Genomic DNA, 19,523 nt, shown 5'->3' on the forward strand with positions numbered 1-19,523 from the left:
AGATGGGTACCCTGCTAATTTAATTTTTGGTACCAGAGTAATTTGGCCAAGGATCACAACTGCAGACCAAGGTGTGTGTGTGTGTGTGTGTGTGACAGTGTGTGTGTGTATCGTATTTTAAAAGTATGTAAATTTGAATACTCAGCCTGGTAACTAATTCTCTAGGTTACAACAGTTGTCACCACTCTGTGAGGCCTTACCTAAGGATGCTTTACACAGACCTGTCTGGCCTATTTTTCTTATACCCCTCCCCTCTTAGGCCAACTGTCTATTTTACATTAGAAGAACTGGAGTGAATAAAGTCATTGGCAAACCAACCTATTTCTAGAGGTGAATGAGTAGCATAGGGAGGAGAAAAGAAACTTTATCACTGAGGAATGGAGAGGACTAAAGATTAGACTGTGAGGAAGAGTAGTCTGAACCCGCCCTCAGGTTTGTGAGGTGCTGTCATTTGGACAAAGTATCGAGCTTAATTGTATCTCCTTGGAAGCACAAAATTGAGCTCAGTGGTGCAAGTCAAAAGGAGATAGACTGAAGCTCAGCATAAGAACTTTTTTTTGATGTGAGATGTTCAAAATAGAATGGGTTCCTTGGAAAGTAATGCATTTCTTATCACTGGAGTTGTTTACTCATTCTGAGACAACCATTTTCATTGAATATTGATTACCTATTGAGTATTGATCACAACTCTTGTTCTTGAAAAGATATAGTGAAGAGATGATTTAAGTATCTTGAACTAGATGACCTCTACCTTGATACTTAGAAGAGACTTCCAGATATAGGACTGGTGGAACTAAAGAAAATAATACAAAGTACTACATCTATTATTTTTCTCCTACAAACACTTACTTTAATCATTGGGTCATAAGTAGAACTAAAAAAAATTTCTCACACACACACACACACGCACACACACACCCCAATATGAGCATAGCTTCAAAAACATACTAGAGAATAAAATCCCATTTGCATTCTTTCCCAAGAGATAACCCTGGAGGTTGAGAGTTTTCTTTTAGGACCATAGCCAGAGAGTCATGGGAAGATGCAACAGTCCTTGTTCCTGGCTAAATATCATTCCAGGATTGCATGTGCTGTAGAGCCTGGCTGGATACCAACAGCCCTTTAAATGTAAGAATGAAGCAACCTGGTATTATTTAGTTTTGAGTTACACGCAGAGTGCCCAGCAAAATCTGTACACTTCTTCAAACAGCTCAAAGTGACGGTATTCCTCTTATTAAAAAGGAAAATAAAATGGAAGTTTTTTTCTTTTTGTTTCTCATTGATTTGTTGGCAGTTGCCATATGTTGCAGAATTTTTGCTGATGATTTTCTTCTGCTGCTGGGGATTTGGTTAAATTCCCAGAAGAACTGAACCACTTAAAGTCATCTCTATGGAAACAGCAACCCAATCTTTGCTTGCATTTGTGATGACTTGCTGTTGAGTAATCAAATTTCATATTGTGCATTTTTTTTTACATGTGTGTTTATGTGTTGCAGACAAAGGTAGCTTTTCATTTTTGTGACTTTTAAAAGGTAATGTTTTTGAGTTACTAATAAAAAATTCTTGAAATTCTAGTGTCTGAAATTGTTCAAGGTGCTTTTATGTCAGGGATAGAAGTCTTAACATAGGTCAAAAGGAGAGTTAGGATTTTAAAAGATTAAGTCCTGGTCTCAAGATGCATTTGCTGGAGAAAGAGTCTTTCATCCTAGCAAAGATTCTTAAAGATGAATAACTGAGTCCTGAAATAAGCAGACAGTACGTATTATAGCCTTCCTTTTATTTAGACAATGAAAGAAATACTTTTGCAGTCAGTATGCAATTAAAATTGTGGTTGCTAGGATTTTATGCTGAATTTAAATACTCTGTTAGACATTTCCTCCTGTAGTGTATGTAAGCTATTAAAAAAATAAAATCAGGGTGTTAATTGTGTCCTATTGCCTTTCTTCGCTGAGAGTTCCAGGTTCCAGAGCTCTAGGAATTATTCACTGATTAATTTCACAAAGCATAATGGGAAAAGAGGTGAGAGGGTTAATGACATGTTCATTTCATCTCAATTTTACCCTGTGCTCCTCATTTCTTTTGTTAGAAGTTTTTTGAGCCGTGACTTATGCCTGTGTGATAGTAAGTCACACAGTGTGTCTTTCCAGACATATGTACAACACACACTACCTGCTGACAATGCGGAGACAATGTCACTTCTACTTAATGAATGGAGAAACCTTACTCTGGGTGCTGAAAAGCTGTATGTCAGCGAATAAGACTAATACCCAATTTAATAAGCGAATAAAACTAATACCCAATTTATACAAACAAATTATCGGGTACAAGCACAGCCAGAATTGATCTGGGAGTCATGTAGATAACAAGCTTAATTTTTAAAAAAATTGTTAAAGAAGAGACAAGCATTCTAGAGCATGCAGGACATTTCAGGAAAGTGACATGAATGAGCCAGATTTTAGGATTTAAAAAGTATTAACAAAATTATACACAATCTGAGTGTGAAACAGTACTTCAGCTAGCTACTTTGAGTGTTGCTGTTGGAATCATGTAGTATGCCTCCTCAGGAAGTGAGTATGTAATAAAAAATAAGTCAAAAACTGGACTCCATTTAATTTTGCATTATTATATTGTGCATCTATCATTTTTTTTTGAGTACCTAACATACATGTACTGATGTACTTTGTGCTGAAGTGAATAAAATGTGAACAAGAGAGGCTGGGCACGGTGGCTCATGCCTGTAATCCCAGCACTTTGTGAGGCTGAGGCGGACGGATCATGATGTCAGGAGTTTGAGACCAGCCTGGCCAACATGGTGAAACCCTGTCTGTACTAAAAATACAAAAAGTAGCCAGGTGTGGTGGCGCACACCTGTAATCCCAGCTACTCTGGAGGCTGAGGCAGGAGAATTGCTTGAACCCGTGAGGCAGAGGTTGCAGTGAGCTGAGATCATGCCACTGTACCCCAGCCTGGATGACAGAGCAAGACTCCATCTCAAAAAAAAAAAAAAAAAAAAAAAAAAAAAAATTGTAAACAAGGTACAATTCTGGTCTCAAAAATGTTAACACTGATGGGCTGAGTGGGAGGAACTAGACACATTTAACACAAGAAAGCAGAGTAAAACAGGTGCCACAGAAGAGATACAGAGCACTCCAGAGGTTTAAAAGAGAGCAGGGACCCAAGACAAGATCTCATCTAAGTGGCAAGATCTATACATCGAGAAGGGAGGCACTGGAAAAGGGGATGGAAAGGACATTTGGTTGAGGTTGAATACTGGGGTAGGTGTTCCTTAATTTCAATAGCTAATGGATGACCATTTCTAATCAGGGTGAGTTGGAAGTACGCTTTAGAAAAATGATTGAGCTGTAGAGTGCAGGGAAGAATAGAATAAGGGGAGACACGACATGAGAGGGTTTAGGGAGCCTGCGTAGGAGGCGGCAGTGGAGAGGGGAAGGAAAGGGGAGATGAGAGGTTCTGCAGCATACCTATCAGGGTGAAGACTGATCTTGGTTTTTGTATCCTTAGCACTTAATTTTGTTCCTAGAACATTTCCTAGTAATCTTGTTTTGTGAAGTATCATTTGATATTGAGAAAACCTTTAATATATGATCATTGGCATCAATGGCATTGATCTCAGGCATGGGTGACTCACCACCTGCTTTCTCTGATCCTGTGTCATGTGGCTAAAGATCTCCGTGAGTTGTCATGAAGTCGTGCTGATTAAGTTACCTGCAAATTTGTGTGATTTAACTAGGCCATTCATAGTACTCAGATTTTGCATCATCTTTGTTTTTCATCCTACTTCCTACAATTTTTCCTGAAGCTAGGAGTTACGAGTGGTAGGTGGTGGGAAGTCACTGGGGCAAAGGTATGGGAGATGGTGACAAATGTAATCTAGAATTTGGAGGTATAAAGCTTAGAGTGGCGATGACAGTTTGAAAGAAGTAGGAGGGGTTGAGGAGTTGGAGGTCATAATTGAAAAAGGAAGGTAGTAGGTTCAGAGGAGACAGAATGTGAATAAGGTAAGAGGAATCTTCCACTCAGAAATGAGTAAATTTAGAGGTGAGGATTTTATTTTATTATTTTATTTTATTTTATATTTTAGATGGAGTTTCACTCTTGTTGCCCAGGCTGGAGTGCCATGGCACAATCTCAGCTCCTGGTTCCTGCAACCTCTGCCTCCTGGGTTCAAGTGATTCTCCTGCCTCAGCCTCCCGAGTAGCTGGGATTACAGGCATGCGCCACCACACCCAGCTAATTTTGTATTTTTAGCAGAGATGGGGTTTCTCCATGTTGGTCAGGCTGGTCTCGAACTCCTGACCTCAGGTGATCCACCCACCTTGGCCTCCCAAAGTGCTGGAATTACAGATATGAGCCACCATGATTTTAGATGTAAAACAGTTTGAAATATTGAGGAATGGGTATTAACAGTGATCTGCCCTGGGCGTTAAGTACGCTAGGTGTACCACTGCTCATGCACAAATTCCTGCCCAGAATACCACATTTGTTACAGATGAAAACTGCGTCTGTCATGACAGAAATAAGTCTTTGAAGTTTGTCATGTTGGACATCCCTTTTAATACTATGCTACTAGAATAGTGTGTTGTCAACAATATTTTGAGCACTTTTTGTCTGTATAGAGTATGGAAAACAGCACTGGAAGAAAAAAATAGGGAGTATTGTCATGTTTGATGCTGGGATCATTTCTAAATTGATGTGGCTTTGAGCCAAAGTGACCTGTCACAGGCATCTCCTCCTTGTCAGTCTGGCACCAAAGCAGAAGTGTTTGTTTTGCTTATCATGTGATCTAGTGGCATAGAGGGTTGGAAAGTTATTAGAGGGGTCTTCAATTTTTCTTCTCTATCTTATAACTTCTTCTTGGTGATTAAATCCTTGGTTTTCTTTCTTTTTTGATGTTATTGATGTCATTATTATTTACTCATTAGCAGGAGAGTAAAAGTATATGCAGATAGATGTGTATTTTTATTTATTTTTAATTTTTTATTTCCATAGGTTTTTGGGGAACAGGTGGTGATGTTTGGTTATATCAATGAGTTCTGCAGTGGTGATTTCTGAGATTTTGGTGCACCCATCATCTCAGCAGCATACATTGAACCCAACTTGTAGTCTTCTATTCCTCACCTCCCTCTTACCCTTTCCCCCGAGTCCCCAAAGTCCATTTTATCATGCCTTTGCATCCTCATAGCTTAGCTCCCACTTATGAATGAGAACATATAATTTTGGTTTTCCATTCCTGAGTTACTTCACTTAGAATAATGGCCTCCAATTCCATCCAAGATTGCTGTGAATGCCGTTATTTGGTTTCTTTTTATGGCTGAGTAGTATTCTATGGTATATATGTACCACAATTTCTTTATCCACTCGTTGATTGATGGGCATTTGGGCTGGTTCCATATTTTAGCAATTGCGAATTGTGCTGCTGTAAACATGCATGCAAGTATCTTTTTTCGTATAATGACTTCCTTTCCCCTGAGTAGATATCCAGTAGTAGGATTGCTGGATCAAATTGTAGTTCTGCTTTTAGTTCTTTAAGGAATCTTCACACTGTTTTCCATATTGGTTGTACTAGTTTACATTCCCACCAGCAGTGTAAAAGTGATCCCTACCCACCACGTCCATGCCAACATCTATTATTTTTTGATTATGGACATTCTTGCAGGAACAAGGTGGTGTCACATTGTGGTTTTGATTTGCATTTCCCTGACAATTAGTGGTTTCCATCACTAACTGAGCATTTCTTGTTTGTTGGCCATTTGTATATCTTCTTTTGAGAACTGTCTGGTCATGTCCTTAGACCACTTTTTGATAGGATTGTTTGTTTTTCTTTCTAATTTGTTTGTGTTCATTGTAGATTCTGGATATTGGTCCTTTGTCAGATGTACAGATTGTGAAGATTTTCTCCCACTCTGTGGGTTGCCTGTTTACTCTGCTGATTGTTTCTTTTGCTGTGCAGAAGCTTTTTGGTTTAATTAAGTTCAAATGCTTGGTTTTCTAGTTCTTTTCATGACTCTTGATATTTATATGCTTCATCATTTCTTCTGTTTCATGGAAATTGTTAATTATACTGAAAAGTATCATATGCATAGAAGAGTGTTCTCTCTCTATCTAAAGTGCCCCATAAATACACACACATGAATGTACACACAAACAATAGCCATGTGGCCACCATTTGGGCCATGAAACATAAATTAGCCAGCAAATTACTTGTGAGGGTGTGGGGTATTGAGAGTGCTCACCCATGCTGAAGAGATATATTTTGGTGGAAACAATTTAGAAAGCAATTTGTCATCATCTAGTAAAGTTGAAGATAGGCATACATCATGGCCAGCAATTCCATTTCCAGGTGTATACCCCTAGAGAAATGCAGGCATAATGGCAGAAACCCCTTGTAATATCCTCTGTATCTAGCTGGAATTCATTCATTTTCATTGTTTTATAGTACTCCATTGTTTTACTATACAACAATAAATGTATCTACTATTGGTGAGCACTCTTTTTTTTCAGTTGTGGGCTCTTATGTTAAATGCTGCTGTGGACATTCTTATTTTTAAATTAATAGGCTTAACTTTGTAGAGCAGTTTTCGATTTATAAAAAAATTTAGGCCAGGCGCGGTGGCTCACGCCTGTAATCCCAGCACTTTGGGAGGCCGAGACGGGCGGATCATGAGGTCAGGAGATCGAGACCATCCTGGCTAACACGGTGAAACCCCGTCTCTACTAAAAAAAAATACAAAAAACTAGCCGGGCGAGGTGGCGGGCACCTGTAGTCCCAGCTACTCGGGAGGCTGAGGCAGGAGAATGGCATGAACCCGGGAGGCGGAGCTTGCAGTGAGCTGAGATCCGGCCACCGCACTCCAGCCTGGGTGACAGAGCGAGACTCCGTCTCAAAAAAAAAAAAAAAAAAAAAAATTTAGCAGAAGGTGCGGAGTTTACATGTGCCCCCTCCATTCCATACACAGTCTCCTCTATTATCAACACCTTGCATTAGTTTGGTTCATTTGTTACAACTGGCAATAAATATTCATACTTTTTTTATTAACTAAAGTCTATGGTTTACATTAGGGTTTTTTTCTTTTTTCTTTGAGGCAAAGTCTCACTCTGTCGCCCTGGCTGGAATGGAGTGGCATGATCTTGGCTCACTGAGACCTCTGTCTACTGGGTTCAAGCGATTCTCCTGCCTCAGCCTCCCGAATAGCTAGGATTACAGGCGCTCACCACCATGCCTGGCTAATTTTTGTATTTTCAGTAGAGATGGGGTTTCACTATGTTGACCAGGCTGGTCTCAAACCCCTGACCTCAGGTGATCCACCCTCCTCGGCCTCCCAAAGTGTTGGGATTACAGGTGTGAGCCACTGCGCCTGGCATAGGGTTCACTCTTTATGTTGTACAGTTCTATGGGTTTTGACAAATGTATAACGTCATGTATCTACTATTACAGTATCATACAGACCAGTTTCACTGCCATAAAAAACATCCTCTGTGCTCCATCTATTCATCCTTCTACCCTTCCTCCAAGAACCTGACAACCACTCATCTTTTTTACTACCTCTTTAATTTTACCTTTTCCAGAATGTCACATAGTTGCAATCATATGGTATGTACCCTTTTCAGATTGGCTTCTTTCATTTGGTAATATGAATTTAAGCTTCTTCTAAGTCTTTTGTGGCTTGATAGGTTACTTTTTAATCATTGAATAATATTCCATTGTATGGATACATCACAGTTTGTTACTCATTCACCTATTGAAAGACATCTTTGTAGCTTCCAAGTTTTTAAAATTATGAATAACCCTGCTAGAAACATGTGGGCGCAGATTATTGCATGGATGCAAGTTTCAACTCTTTGGGGTAAATACCAATGAGTACAATTGCTGGATTGTATGGTAAGAATATGTATAAGTTTATAAGAGATGCCAAACTGTCTTGCAAAGTGGCTATACCATTTTGCATTCCCACTATCAATGAATGAGAGTTCCTGTTGCTTCACATCCTTGCCAACGGTTGGTGTTGTCTGTGTTTTGGGTTTTTGCCATGCCAGTAGGTGGATAGTAACATTTCATTGTTTTAATTTAGAATTCCCTAAAGACTCATGATGTTGAGCATCTTTTCAGATGCTTTTTTGCTATTTATGGCATATAAATATATTTATGACATATAAAAATATTTATGGCATATAAATATATTTTTGCTATTTATGGCATATAAATCTTTAATATAAGGTGGCTGCTCAGAATTTATCAATTTTCATATATATTTTCTTTGGTGAGGTATCTGTTGAGATCTTTTGCCTATTTTTTTCATTAGCTTTTTGTTTTCTTTTGAGTCTTTGTATGTGTGTGTATATGAATAATATTTTTAACGTGAAACGTCATTTTATTACTCTACATGTACAAGTTAATGATTTTTGCTTATGTGATGTTGGCGACAGTTGTATATTTTGTGAGTTTTTGGGACCAGATTCAAACTAGGTCAATATAAGTATAGGAAATACATGAGAGCAGAATATTCAGTTTGATGATACATTATTGTCTACAAGATAGTTTATAGTTTGTTTTTTATTTTTATTTAATTTCTTACCTGTAATTGATAGGTAAGATCAATTACCTATAATTGATAACAGTTTGTTTTTTATTTTTATTTAATTTCTTACCTGTAATTGACCTAAAACAATTGTACATATTAGTGTGGTACAGTGTGATGTTTCTTTTTTGTAATTTTATTTGAGACTGAGTCTTACTCTGTCACCCAGGCTGGAGTGCAGTGGTGCAATCTTGGCTCACTACAACCTCCGTCTCTCAGATTCCAGTGATTCTCCCGCCTCAGCCTCCCTATTACAGCCACCATGCCCAGCTAATTTTTGTATTTTTAGTAGAGACAGGGTTTCACCATGTTGGCCAGGCTGGACTCAAACTCCTGACCTCAGGTGATCCACTCACCTCGGCCTCCCAAAGTGCTTGGATTACAGGCGTCAGCCACCATACCCGGCCCAGTGTGATGTTTCAATGCATGAATATATTCATTATACTAGTATAATGATCAAATCTGGGTAATACTATATCCATCACTGTAAGCATTTATTATTTATTTGTGGTAACCACATTCAAAATCTTCTCTTCCAGCTATCTTGAACTATATACTACACTGTTATTTGCTATCGTCTCTCTATTATAAAGTCCTTTATTTGTGTGTTTTGCAAATATTTTCTTTCAGTCTCTGGCTTGTCTTTAAATGTTCTTAATGAAAACTCTTACATATCCATTTTGGTCCACATATGCCTGCGTTTCTCTACGGGTATATACCTGGAAATGGAATTGCTGGCCATGATGTATGCCTGTTTTCAACTTTACTAGATGAAATTGCTTTATAAATTGGTTCCACCAAAACACATCTCTTCAGCATGGGTGAGCGCTCTCAGAGCCCCACATCCTCACTGGTAATGTTGAGTTTCTAAATTTTTGCAAACTTGGCAGGTGGTAATCTTGATTATGGATTAGCACATCTAAGAGTGTTTATTTCACTCTTTTACCCATAGGTGTATTTTTGTTTTTCCAATGGATTTCTAGGAATGTATACATTCTGGATACTCCTTCATTGACAGTTTAACATATTGCAAATATATTTTCTACATTTTTACTTCACTTTTCTTGTAAAGTAGTATCTTTTAATAAGTAGAACTCAGTTTTAAGGTGATTAAAATGATCTATCCTTTCCTTTATGGTTAAATGCTTTTTATGGTATTAAGAAATTTCTCCCTACACTGGTATCTTAAAGACATTCTTCCATATTTTATAAACTTTAGTCCACTTGGAATTATTTTGATGTGTTCCATGAATGAGATACAATATCACCTTACTCCATATGCACATATAATTTTCCTAGTATCATTTCTGTACACGCCATTTTTCTCCCAAACGTCCACGTAAGTCGCCAGTGGGCTATTTTGTCTACCCTGGCTCATACCATTCTTTTTACAAAATAAGTTTTAAAATCTGGCAACACGTGTTTTCTTACTTTGTTCTTTTTTTCAAGGGTGTTTAGGATACTCTTGGCCATTTTAACCTCCATATACCTTTTAGAATCGACTGTGAAATTACCCACACATACACACACATACACAGGCATGCAGACACACAGTCTGTGGGACTTTGGCGCGAATTCAGTTACGTTTTTAGATTCAATCTGGGGGAAACAGAAATTGTTATAGTCTAAAATTTTCCAGTACATGAAATTGGTCTCTTTAACTCTCTCCATTTATTTGTCTTTCTTGCATCTTATAATAAAATTTCACAATTTATATTTTCTATTAAAAGTCTTGAAAATATTTGTTAGATTTAGTGCTATATATTTCATATTTTTAAATGCTATTTTTAAAATCAATTTTTCTCTTTTTCATTTTATAACTATTGCTGGTGTACATGAATGCAATTAGGTTTCAAATGCATTTTTAAGAATCAAGCTTTCTAAATTCTCATTTTAATTCTAGTAATTATCCTACTTTTTTATGTGTATGATCATATTTCTACAAATGATAATGGTTTTGCTTTTTTCCTTTCCAAACACTGTATCTTTTACTTATTTTTCTTGTTTTGGATAGATCCAAAGTACAATGCTGATAGAAATAGCGATTATGGGCGTTTTTGTGGTTGCTTGATCTCAGACAGAAAGGTTTCTGTGTTCCTACTCTGCCACCATGTCAGAATTAGGTACTTTTTCATCACTTCTACCACCAAGTTAGAAGTAGGTACTTTTTCATCACCTCTATTTTATGGAAGAAGAAAAATATATCTATTTTACTAGGGCTTAAACTGACTAAGTAAATAGCTTAAAACAATCATGTTACTAGTAAGTGTGAAAGTTGTATCTGAAATGCAGTTCTGTTTGACTCCACAGCCTGAGATTCTAATCAACTTAATACCTAAGAATAATTCTGAGTAATCAGCAAGACACAGGGTTGAGTTAGACATATGTGAGCCAAGCCACGTATAACTAAGATAATTTCTCTCCTTCGACAATCATGATGTTACATGTTTTTCAATAACTACTGGTGGAGTAGTACAGGTCACCCACCTAACGCTAGAAATAGAAGCATGTAAATACTGTTATGATATCACTGGGTGTGGGAACTCCATTCATTCAACAATATTTGTCAAGTGCTTTTTATTATGCCAAGCACCATGCCATGAGCTGGGCAAAAAGCAAGCAAAAGCCAAAATAAACAGTCCCATAGAGCTAACACTGAGGGGAGAGACTGGTAGGGAAACAGTAGGAAACAGCACGTGTGATAGATTCAGTGGTTGTTAAAAGCCATGCTTTTTTTTTTTTTTTTTTTTTTTTTTTTTTTTTTTTTTTTTGAGACAGAGTCTGGCTCTGCCGCCCAGGCTGGAGTGCAGTGGCCGGATCTCAGCTCACTGCAAGCTCCGCCTCCCGGGTTCACGCCATTCTCCTGCCTCAGCCTCCCGAGTAGTTGGGACTACAGGCGCCCGCCACCGCGCCCGGCTAGTTTTTTGTATTTTTTAGCAGAGACGGGGTTTCACCGTGTTAGCCAGGATGGTCTCGATCTCCTGACCTCGTGATCCGCCCGTCTCGGCCTCCCAAAGTGCTGGGATTACAGGCTTGAGCCACCGCGCCCGGCCTAAAGCATTCTTTGGTATTCTGTAGAGTCTCCTTGGCACGATCATTCAGGTAATCTTGTGAATTTAATTTTCAGGTTGTATTTAGAATATAATTTTTGGATTTTGGTCAAAAATTTCTCAAATGTTTAGATTAATTTGGCAAGAAGTACTACCTTTAAAGCTTTAAGTCATCCATGAATATGGTATATCTAACTAGTTAGATCATGTTATGCAAGTGCATAGATTGCAGTAGATAATAGTCATAGCGGTAAGGGAATGAGAGTGCCATCTTGAAAAGATAAGGGCAGCTGGTGCGGTGGCTCACGCCTGTAATCCCAGCACTTTGGGAGGCTGAGGTGGGCGGATCATGAGGTCAGGAGATCGAGACCATCCTGGCTAACATGGTGAAACCCCATCTCTTCTAAAAATACAAAAAATTAGCCGGGTGTGGTGGTGCGCACCTGTAGTCCCAGCTACTCGAGAAGCTGAGGCAGGATAGTAACTTGAACCAAGGAGGCAGTGGTTGCAGTGAACCGAGATCGCACCACTGCACTCCAACCTGGGCAACAGAGCGAGACCCTGTTTCAAAAAAAAGAAAAAAAAAAAGATAATGGCATTTATCTGTTCCAACCTTCATATTCTGCCCAGTGAAACTGAGATAAGCTAACTTCTTCCTTTCTCTTTCCTCTCTGTTCTTGGCCTGAAGTGTCCCCTAGCCTCATCCCTTTCCTTTTTCTAAAATTTTCATTTTTACCCTTTGTATTCACTTGTCCCCATCATGGATCCACATGGTTGATGGATCCAGTGGGTTTGGGGGCCACAGCTGACATGTTTATCTACAATGCATTGGATTCGTATCCTAGAATTTAGGTGATTTTCCAGCTTCCCACCCACTGCTACCATTTTGTTCTCATTCAGCCTCTACCTCATTAACGTATTTTAAAAAGAGAAAAAAGGATCAAGTGTCTTTTATGCACACCAACGTTTTCTGCTTTCTTGGCATATGGGCAAATGTAGTAATTTTATGTCTACTTTAAATATCTTGCCTTATCCTGGGTGCTCATATATTTGGAAGAGTAAAATTTAAAAACAAATGAAATATTTGTTTTAAGAATATAAAGCTACTTAATCAGATAGTTGAGCAATGGAGTCAACTTAAGATTATTTCAGGAAACGATTGCCTCGAGATTCAATAATAACAACAACAAAACAACCATTAAAGATCACCCAATAGACTAGGTTTGTTCTTATCAATAAAAGCAATAATACAGTAGAAGAGTCTTGAGCTGTCTTAATAGAAACATCGAACACATGAGAGAAGATACGTATATGACTCTGGCAGAGAAGGTAAAACAAATAGAGGAAAATGAGGGAAATCAAAGTGAAACTACTATTGTCTCAGATTCATGAGAGCACAAGTAAAAACATTAGCTTTATACCTGGGTGTTTTCTCTCTCTCTCTCTCAATATGTTTAGTTTCTCATGGAATTTATTTTATCTGCCATCTTTTTAAAAAAAATTAATTTATTTTAAGTTTAAGTTCTGGGATACATGCACAGGATGTGCAGGTTTGTTACAAACCTGCCACCTTTTAAAATCACCTCACCTTTCCCAACTAGAGTGTTCTCCCAACTTGACATTCTCTTCTTCTAAGCACTCATACCTCTGTTTAATACATGGTTGCAGTCTTGTACACATGCGTTTATGATTATTACCTTCTGCTTTTGATTCAACTGGTTCATGATCCCCAAGTGTCCAGTTCAAGGCCCCAGGAAGGTAATCTGATTTTGTGGTTTGTGTCCTAGATTGCTGGCTGGCTTATCAATTTTCTACTCTCAGGTCTTGTGCCCTGTGGCCTTGTGGAGACAGAATTTGAGGTACAAAACCTGGGCACCTCAGCAGCAGAGGCTCTGGGTGGGGATTGCCCTCTTTGAAGATGTAGTAGTTCAAGCAGGGATCTGAGCCTTGGTCTGTCCAGTTCAGTCAACTACCATCTCAGGGACTATATATTGTCTGATTGGAAATATATAGTCTTCATTGAGTTTTATTCGAAAGAATGCATCAAATATATATTCATAGCATAGTATAGCTATGTAAATTTATAGCATAGTATTTAAGAAAATGAGCTTTGGAGTCAGAACCTAGGTTTGTCTCTTTGTGAATTTGGTGAAAGAGTTTTAATCTTTCTATGTCTTGATATCCTGCCTTTTATATCAGGGTTAATAATACTTTTCTCATAGAAGTGTTAAAAGATAATGAAATAATGTTGGTCTAAGAATTAACACAGTGCATATCACATAGTAAAAACTCAGCGTATGATCGTTATCTCTACCCAACAGCAGCAAAAATAGATTTCTCTCTCAAATTATACTATGCCAATGTTGTTGGTCAGTAGTGTCCTCGCTACTAAAATGAGTTATCCAGATTTTTTTTTCTTAATTAAATAATTTAAATCTATCATTATGATTTCAAATCTTTTGCTGTGTTGTAGAGTTGTCAAATTTACTAATTGGAGGAAGCCTATACAATTCTTCTGATCTTTTGGCATCAGGTGCTATATTAAATGACATTTGTAAAGCCTTAAAGTGTATGCAAAATACCCAAATGACTATATAGTTTTTTCTGCTCTTAGTGACAAGTGCCTTCCACGGTCTTTTCTTTCTCAGGCACTTAGAACATTGCATATGAACAGGAAATGCTGTTTTCTACCTAAACTTTTCCAAGTGTTGCATGTTGGGGAACTAAAATTATCTTCCCTGGAACATCATTTAGACTTTCCTAATCTGAAACAAATTTCCTTTCAAATTCTGATAGGAAATATGGCATATGAATTCCCCTCCTGTCTTCTGAATCCAGCGTTTAGGTTCTGAGTAGAAAATAAACAGCCACATTCTAGAAAGCACAAGGAAAGACCAAAAATAAGATAGTGGGGGAGGCAAAGTTGAAAATATAGCGTTTAAAGAGATAATCTGCATACAGTGTTCTTGACAGCCAAATTCCGGGCCTACTGGGGCATGCCTGTGCTGTCAGAGCAGACAATAGACTGGAGTATGGAGGAGGAGGAGAAGGGAGCGGCAGATTCATTTGGCACGATCTTGGAAAGAAGTGAACTTCTAACTTGGTTAAAAATGTTGTTTTGTCTCATTTGCTAATGTCACCAAGAAGGATCTTGTTTTTAAAAAAAAAAAAATATATATATATATATGTTTTTGTTGTTTTTTGTTGTTGTTTTGTTGTTGTTAAACTAGCTCAGTATATATATATATATATTATATATGTGTGTGTATATATATATATATTTTGTGTGTGTGTGTGTGTGTGTGTGTGTATATATCCTTTCTTGAGTCTAACTAGTTAGATAGCTGACCTATGTTTAAAGAAAGTTTAGGAGTCTGACCCCTTGAGACATTCTAAGTTAGTGTAACAAATGTGAAGGGTCACTGACATTAACCCACATTCCTACCAACTCAACATATGAGGCACTGACACTTTTAAGCAGGGATTTTGGACATATTCCTTTGAGCAAAGCCAAATTTTCTTTCATTCTGTGTTCTGGTTTTTTAATTAAGAGATAGTACAGAGTGCTGCTTTATGGACAAATCTCAGTATGCTGGTTGTAACTCTAGTCGCTTTCTCTTCCAATGACCTGAGGCTAGCGTTGCATGAAAAATTGCTAACAGACTGGCCTTGTTACTCAAGTATGGTTCATGGACCAGCAATTCCAGCATCACTTAGGAGCTTGTTAAAAATTTACAATCTCGGCACCATCCCAGATGAACTCAAATGGAATCTACATTTTAACAAGATTCCTAGGTGAGTGCCTGTTAAAGTTTGAGAGGACTGCTCTAGAAGGGCATGGTTCTGCACGGTGTGAAAGTGAACGTTTATTCTTAACTCCATCACTAATTTGCATTTTGAAAAGATCACTTACTGTTTTTCTGGAGTCTTTATTTTTCTCATCCATAAAATAAAAATAGTTTTCGTCTTCCTTGACAAAACATGTGTGAGGTGAGGTAAGATAGACTTTAAAGCGTCTTCTGTGGCAGAATCAAAGTCCTGCTGTTTTATGTAGGAAGACTAAAATATACACTAGAAAGGAAGGATAAAAATTGCATTGGAAACACTTGACTGTCAGACAAAATTCATTTATTTTGCTTCAGAAGATAAGGGGAGTGGAAATAATTAATTTGGCTCCTGTCTCCAATGGGAGAGAGGCAAGCAGTCTTTCCTGCCGATCTGTTTTCTTTGCTCTTTATGATCTTGTAAGGTAAGAGAAATAATGTAGTGTTTTCTACTATGAAATTCTAATTTAGAAAAATATATAAAAAGCAAAAGGGAAATTTTAAAAACACTGCTTTACTGAAAAGCCTTTTGGGAGGTACAAGGGTAGCCAGAAAGGTTTGACAAGCCTGCTGTGGTCTTAGTATAGCAATTGAGAAAGATTCTCACATTTGCTTTGGGGTCAGGTACAAGCTGTGTTTCGTTTTGCACTTGTACCTTTTGGGTCTGTTTTTGTCCTATGATCCTACTTATCACCTGCTTCCATTATAATTGGATGTTCATTTTATGGCCCTGTGAAGATCTAAGCACCAGCCATTAGCAACAATTAAAACAATATAATGTCCCTGACTGAATCGTGGACCTGGGGCACAGGTGCATCCCCTGAGTACTTAGTCTAAGAGTGTAGACTTCTTAGATTGCGACACACAAAACAGCCAATAGGGGTATTTTCTTGACTCCTAACACCAGCATTTATTATTTTTACTGTTCTATGCTTGTGGGTGATTCTGGAATCAGGTTATTAGGGGTCAGACACCTAGTCTTTCAGTCCCAGGCTTTCTCTGAGGAGAGAGGGATGGCTGAGAGGCAGGAAGCTGAGTGATAATTTGCCTTTCATTTTTTTCTCATTTCTTGAACAGCTTTAATCCTATCTGAACGTACATACTTCTTGCCATCATCTCATTTTTGGATGAATTTAAATAGAAGATGTTCGTTTTTTCGAACATAATATATGAAATTTTGGATGAATTCTGTTTTCATGTCTGGTTACCGCAACAGGTTCACTTTATCTGTTTGTTAATTTTAAAGTTTAGTTATTTATTAGAAGATCAAGTTATATTTATATGTACACAGCTGCCCAACCCAAAGTTTAAGTTAGAAAAAGAAATGGAAGAGGGGGAGGAAGATACCCTTTGATATTTTTAACATAAAGATCATATATCTTCATGTAAATACATTAAATAATAATAAAACTATCCAAAAGGAAGTTCCATTTATTTTTCACGTAGGGAATATATTATATGCCATGCTATCCCAAGATTCTAAAGTTATTTTTATCTTTACTGATTTAATAGGTATTGAATCAGATATGTGATTTTAATGTAATAATTTTATTATTATTACGCTTTAAGTTCTAGGGTACATGTGCATGACGTGCAGGTTTGTTACATAGGTATACATGTGCCATGTTGGTTTGCTGCACCCATCAACTTGTCATTTACATTAGGTATTTCTCCTAATGCCACCCCTCCCCCAGTCCCCCACCTACTAACAGGCCCCGGTGTGTGATGTTCCTCTTCCTGTGTCCATGTGTCCTCATTGTTCAACTCCCATTTATGCGTGAGAACATGCAGTGTTTGGTTTTCTGTCCTTGTGATATTTTGCTGAGAATGATGGTTTCCAGCTTCATCTATGTCCCTCTAAAGGACATGAACTCATCCTTTTTTATGGCTACATAGTATTCCATGGTGAATATGTGCCACATTTTCTTTATCCAGTCTATTATTGATGGACATTTGGGTTGGTTACAAGTCTTTGCTATTGTGAATAATGCCACAATAAACATATGTGTGCATGTGTCTTTATAGTGGCATGATTTATAATCCTTTGGGTATATACCCAGTAATGGGATTGCTGGCTTGAATGGTATTTCTAGTTCTAGATCCTTGAGGAATCGCCACACTGTCTTCCACAATGGTTGAACTAATTTACACTCCCACCAACTGTGTAAAAGTGTTCCTATTTCTGCACATCCTCTCCAGCATCTGTTGTTTCCTGACTTTTTAATGATCACCATTCTAACTGGCGTGAGATGGTATCTCATTGTGGTTTTGATTTGCATTTCTCTGATGACGAGTGATAAGGAGCATTTTTCTATGTCTGTTGGCTGCATAAATGTCTTCTTTTGAGAAGAGTCTGTTCATATCCTTTGCCCACTTTTTGATGGGGTTGTTTGTTTTTCTCTTGTGAATTTGTTTAAGTTCTTTGTAGATTCTGGATATTAGCCCTTTGCCAGATGGATAGATTGCAAAGATTTTCTCTCATTCTGTAGGTTGCCCGTTCACTTCGATGATAGTTTCTTTGGCTGTGCAGAAGCTCTTTAGTTTAATTAGATCCCATTTGTCAATTTTGGTTTTTTTTGCCATTGCTTTCGGTGTTTAGTTATGAAGTCTTTGCCCATGCCTGTGTCCTGAATGGTATTGCCTAGGTTTTCTTCTAGGGTTTTTATGATTTTAGGTCTTATGTTTAAGTCTTTAATCCATCTTGCGTTAATTTTTGTATAAGGTGTAAGGAAGCAATCCAGTTTCAGCTTTGTGCATATGGCTAGCCAGTTTTCCCAGCACCATTTATTAAATAGGGAATCCTTTCCCTGTTGTTTGTTTTTGTCAGGTTTTCTCAAAGATCAGATGGTTGTGGATGTGTGGTGTTATTTCTGAGTCCTCTGTTCTGTTCCATTGGTCTATATATCTGTTTTGGTACCAGTACCATGCTGTTTTGGTTATTGTGGCCTTGTAGTATAGTTTGAAGTCAGGTAGTGTGATGCCTCCAGCTTTGTTCTTTTTGTTTAGGATTGTCTTGGTTATGCAGGATCCTTTTGGTTCCATATGAAATTTAAAGTAGTTTTTTCCAATTCTGTGAAGAAGCTCAGTGGTAGCTTGATGGGGATAGCATTGAATCTATAAATTACCTTGGGCAGTATGACCATTTTCATGATACTGAATCTTCCTATCCATGAGCATGGAATGTTCTTCTGTTTGTTTGTGTCTTCTTTTATTTCACTGAGTAGTGGTTTGTAGTTCTCCTTGAAGAGGTCCTTCACGTCCCTTGTAAGTTGGATTCCTAGGTATTTATTCTCTTTGTGGCAATTGTGAATGGGAGTTCACTCATGATTTTGCTCTCTGTCTGTTATTGGTGTATAGGAATGCTTGTGATTTTTGCACATTGATTTTGTATCCTGAGACTTTGCTGAAGTTGCTTATCAGCTTAAGGAGACTTTGGGCTGAGATAATAGGGTTTTCTAAATATACAATCATGTCATCTGCAAACAGACAATTTGACCTCCTCTTTTCGTAATTGAATACACTTTATTTCTTTCTCTTGCTTGATTGTCCAGGCCAGAACTTCCATTACTATGTTGAATAGGAGTGGTGAGAGAGGGCATCCTTGTCTTATGCCAGTTTTCTAAGGGAATGCTTCCCATTTTTGCCCATTCAGTATGATATTGGCTGTGGGTTTGTCATAAATAGCTCTTATTATTTTCAGATACATTCCATCAATACCTAGTTTATTGAGAGTTTGTAGCATGACAGGCTGTTGATTTTTGTCGAAGGACTTTTCTGCATCTATTGAGATAATCATGTAGTTTTTGTCATTGGTTCTGTTTATGTGATGGATTATGTCTATTGATTTGCATACATTGAAGCAGCCTTGCATCCCAGGGATGAAGCCCACTTGATCATGGTGGATAAGCTTTTTGATGTGCTGCTGGATTCGGTTTGCCAGTATTTTATTGAGGATTTTTACATCAATGTTCTTTGGGGATATTGGCCTAAAATTCTCTTTTTTTGTTGTGTCTCTGCCAGGCTTTGGTATCATGATGATGCTGGCCTCATAA

At 37.8% G+C, this 19,523-nt stretch overlaps 1 protein-coding gene across 9 annotated transcripts in view; it reads left to right on the forward strand.

The window, feature by feature from the left end:
• Window positions 1-19,523, forward strand: part of IPCEF1 (interaction protein for cytohesin exchange factors 1) — a 203,853-nt gene that overhangs the window by 163,373 nt on the left and 20,957 nt on the right. The window lies entirely within an intron of this gene.

The sequence above is a fragment of the Macaca thibetana genome, chromosome 4 (assembly GCF_024542745.1).
Source record: "Macaca thibetana thibetana isolate TM-01 chromosome 4, ASM2454274v1, whole genome shotgun sequence".
In the NCBI taxonomy this organism is placed as follows: domain Eukaryota; kingdom Metazoa; phylum Chordata; class Mammalia; order Primates; family Cercopithecidae; genus Macaca; species Macaca thibetana.